This window comes from Pseudophryne corroboree, unplaced genomic scaffold (assembly GCF_028390025.1).
Source record: "Pseudophryne corroboree isolate aPseCor3 unplaced genomic scaffold, aPseCor3.hap2 scaffold_517, whole genome shotgun sequence".
Taxonomy (NCBI): domain Eukaryota; kingdom Metazoa; phylum Chordata; class Amphibia; order Anura; family Myobatrachidae; genus Pseudophryne; species Pseudophryne corroboree.
In genome coordinates this window covers 261,770-266,021 of record NW_026970120.1, presented here as the reverse complement: position 1 = coordinate 266,021, position 4,252 = coordinate 261,770, and the positions used below count along the sequence as shown (strand labels likewise).

The 4,252-nt window shown below is 44.3% G+C and overlaps 3 non-coding genes and 1 pseudogene across 3 annotated transcripts; 2 read left to right on the top strand and 2 right to left on the bottom strand.

The window, feature by feature from the left end:
* Positions 1-859: 859 nt before the first annotated feature.
* Positions 860-1,014, bottom strand: LOC135031548 (U1 spliceosomal RNA; annotated as a pseudogene).
* Positions 1,015-1,166: 152 nt separating this feature from the next.
* Positions 1,167-1,330, bottom strand: LOC135031536 (U1 spliceosomal RNA). The gene has a single exon (XR_010227226.1). It is a non-coding gene; the product is annotated as a U1 spliceosomal RNA (small nuclear RNA).
* Positions 1,331-1,852: 522 nt separating this feature from the next.
* LOC135031537 (U1 spliceosomal RNA) lies at positions 1,853-2,016 on the top strand. Its single transcript, XR_010227227.1, has one exon. It is a non-coding gene; the product is annotated as a U1 spliceosomal RNA (small nuclear RNA).
* Positions 2,017-2,168: 152 nt separating this feature from the next.
* On the top strand, positions 2,169-2,331 carry LOC135031544 (U1 spliceosomal RNA). Its single transcript, XR_010227234.1, has one exon. It is a non-coding gene; the product is annotated as a U1 spliceosomal RNA (small nuclear RNA).
* The last annotated feature ends 1,921 nt before the right edge of the window (positions 2,332-4,252 follow it).

Genomic DNA, 4,252 nt, shown 5'->3' with positions numbered 1-4,252 from the left:
CGCTTACCTTAACCTCCCATCTCAGAGCCATTTGGAAAAAGGTGCACCTTGCTCTCAGAAAAGCGGCCTTTCGAGAGAAGAAATTTTCTGACAGGCTCCGACGTCCTTGCACTTTTAAGGTGGGAGATAGGGTGTGGTTGTCGACTCGCAACATCAGGCTTCGACAATCCTCAGCTAGACTGGGACCAAAATTTATTGGGCCATTTCTTATTATTAAAAGAGTCAACCCAGTTGCCTTTCGGTTACGTTTACCAAGATCTCTCAGGATTGGAAATACGTTTCATTGTTCCCTGTTGAAACAATACGTTTCTTCCAGTAGATTTCCTCGGAAGATCTCTCAGGGTAGATCTCCAGTAGATGTACAGGGACAACAGGAGTTCTTGGTAGAGAAGGTTCTCGATTCCAAATTGTCCCGGGATCGGCTGTATTTTCTGGTTCACTGGAAAGGCTATGGTCCGGAGGAAAGGTCTTGGGTCCTGGATAAGGATCTTCATGCCCCGAGGCTCAAGAGGGCATTTTTTCGGGAATTTCCTCAGAAACCTGGCTTTAGGGGTTCCTTGACCCCTCCTCAAGGGGGGGGTACTGTTTGGCGCCGGGGTCCGCTTGATGGTCTGCGCGGCCCGGCGCCTAGCAACTAGAGATGCCGTGCACGTACAGCCGCCGGCTCCCTAGCAACGCTAGACGCCGGGCGCGCTGAGCCGCACGGACCCTAGCAACGGGGACGCCACTGGCGGACCGCGTTCCCCGTTGCTAGGCTTTAGGAAATTAAGATATTCACCTGCTCTCTGGCCGTGCAGCAAGGCAGCTGCACGGCATTTATTCTAATCAGCCATTAGCATTAGAGACCTGAGACAAAGAGATCTGAATTATATGAGAGCCGACCAGAGGAAACACAAATTATGCAGTCAAGTGTCCCACATTTGGGGAAATCGCAGATGCAGCACACCCAGAGTGCAATGGGTGAGCCTTGCCCTGGGAGAAGCACCTTCCTGATCATACCTGGCAGGTAAGTAGGAGTTGGGCAAGAGCTGAGGAGGGTCGCTGCTCGGGCACCCCCCTGTCAAGTGAAGGAGATCCAACTGAGGCAGCACAAGAGAACTCTCGAAAGAAGAACAAGGCTAGAGGAAGATCTGAGACACAGAAATCTGGCTTTTACCAGAGCTGACCAGAGGAAAGCACAAACACAGTCCCCCACTACCACAAATAATGCAGTCGAGTTTCCCACATTTGGGGAAATCACAGGGGTCAGCATACCCAGAATGCAATGAATGAACCTCACCCTGGGAGAACAATCTTCATGACCATGGTATCTCCTATGCAAAATAAGTATGATTTGGGATAGGGCTGGGGAGGGCCGCTGCTCAGGCACATCTCTGTCAAGTAAAGGAGATTCAACTGAGGCAGCACAAGGGAACTCTCATCTGCTTCAGGGGCTGGGCATAGCCAACATGAGCCCCACACCGAAGGAGGGTGGAGATGTTTAATGCAAATTAGGGGTCATCCAAGCGCCACAAAAGGACGCCATGCCCTGCACATCCCTTTTTTCTTTTCATATGCAGACGAGGGTTGAAGCCAACTTTGACCCACTGCTTGGATGACATCACCATATGCAAATCCATCTGCTGCAGGCCTTCCCCCAGGAATGCTTGCACTAGTTGTTGCATTTGGTTTGTTGTTTGGGGGTGCTTCAGTATTAGGCAGCCTTCTGCCCTCCCATGTTCATCTGAAAATATGTGTTCTCCCTGCAGTTGTTGTCCCCAGATGAGAGTTCCCTTGTGCTGCCTCAGTTGAATCTCCTTTACTTGACAGAGATGTGCCTGAGCAGCGGCCCTCCCCAGCCCTATCCCAAATCATACTTATTTTGCATAGGAGATACCATGGTCATGAAGATTGTTCTCCCAGGGTGAGGTTCATTCATTGCATTCTGGGTATGCTGACCCCTGTGATTTCCCCAAATGTGGGAAACTCAACTGCATTATTTGTGGTAGTGGGGGACTGTGTTTGTGCTTTCTTCTGGTCAACTCTGGTAAAAATCAGATTTCTTTGTCTCAGATCTTCCTCTAGCCTTGTTCTTCTTTCGAGAGTTCCCTTGTGCTGCCTCAATTTTATCTCCTTCACTTGACAGGGGGGTACCCGAGCAGCGACCCTTCGCAGCTCTAGCCCAACTCCTACTTACCTGCCAGGTGAGATACTATGATCATGTAGGTGCTTCTCCCAGGGCAAGGCTCACCCATTGCACTCTGGGTGTGCTGCCCCTGTGATTTCCCCAAATGTGGGAAACTTGACTGCATAATTTGTGTTTCCCCTGGTCGGCTCTCGTATAATTCAGATCTCTTTGTCTCAGGTCTCTCTCCAGCCTAGTTTGCTGTCTGTTTCCACTTCTCTTTTCTTGAGCCGCTCCCTTCTATGCCCTTGCGCACTATCCTGACTTCTCCCGTCTGCTTACTTTGTGCCTTCCAACGCACAATGCGAACTACAGGTAGTGCTGCAGGGCCCACACCCTTTTAGTTGCCTTAAAGAGCAGCTCTGGAGCTGTTACAGTGCCCAGCTGCTGCAAGAAATCAGCTTGAATGTTCTTCGTTGATTGATGGAAGAAACATCTTACAAAAACTCTCCAGATTATTGACTTTTTAAAGTTTTTCTAGGAAACGTTCTAGATGAATGCTTATTAGCGTTTGTCAGAATGTACGTTTGCAAAGTGTCTCTGTGGCGCAATCAGTTAGCGTGTTCGGTTATTATCCAAAAGGTTGGTGGTTCAATCCCACCCAGGGACGTAATTTACCTTGTTATCAGATTTTGGTGATCTTTAAGTAGACAAGTCAAAATTTCAAACCCCCTCTTGTGGTGTAGGGTACTTGGCCTTCTCTGATGTAATCAGAGTTAGATTTGATTAAGTGATTTTATAAAAAAAAACAGCTAGGAAGCACAATTTAGCAGTGGGTTGCAGAGAAAAAGAAATATGCTGGCAAAAAAATCCAATTGAGTGATTAAACAGCTCTTCATTTTCTGGCTTTATTTTTATGCTAACAAATTTGTTCTCTGAAAAGTGTCCACAAAGCCAAGTATCTGATTAACACCTTTGTAGGGATGGTTTTTCACCTATTACTAAATTAAACTTGCTTCATTGGAAAGGCAGCAAGATGCATCGTCATTTCAATATCTACTGAAATAATACAGGTTGACACCAGGAAACATTAACGCCACTGCATCCTTGCTGCTTTCTCATGTGGAAGTCTGTTTAATGTGAAAACAAGGTGATATCTAATTAGCACACAGGTAAGGAATTAAGAAAATCTTTATTTAAGGGTGAAGATGTTTCTCACAAAATCGTTGCCCCAATGCATCATTGAAATTCAAGCTGGAAAGATGATTTTAATATATCACTTGTACATTTTGTATTGCTCTTCTGGTGACAATGTAGTTTGTTTTTGTCAATTACCATTTTAATAATAGGGTAAAGAAAATTAAGTGGATTTTTGAAAGAAAACAATACTGTCAATATACTATTAAAACAAATTAAAATGGTAAAAGTTATTGTACTTTAAGTAAAAATAAAAGAGCAAAAATATCAATCCCAGTTTTGGATTACTTTAATTAACAAAAAAAAAATGCATATAGCAAAGGATAGTTTCAATCTGCCTACCTCTGGGTTATGGGCCCAGCATGCTTCCATTGCAGTACTCTGCTGCACATGTAAGTGCAAGAGATCCTGGAGCACTCACTCATCATGGGAAAGTACCAATGTGTTTCTTCGTTGGTTGATGGAAGAAACATCTTTCAAAAACTCTCCAGATTATTGACTTTTTAAAGTTTTTCTAGGAAACGTTCTAGATGAATGCTTATTAGCCTTTGTCAGTATGTACTTTTGCAAAGTGTCTCTGTGGCGCAATTGGTTAGTGTGTAAGGCTAATAACCAAAAGGTTGGTGGTTCAATCCCACCCAGGAATGTAATTGACCTTGTGATCAGAATTTGGTGATCTTTAAGTAGACAAGTCAAAATTTCAAACCCCCTCTTATTGTGTAGGGTACCTGGCCTTCTCTGATGTAATCAGAGTTAGATTTGATTCAGTGATTTTATAAAAAACAGCTAGGAAGCACAATTTAGCAGTGGGTTGCAGATAAAAAAAATATGCTGGCAAAAAAATACAATTGAGTGATTAAACAGCTCTTCATTTTCTGGCTTTATTTTTATGCTAACAAATTTGTTCTCTGAAAAGTGTCCACAAAGCCAAGTCTCTGATTAACACCTTTG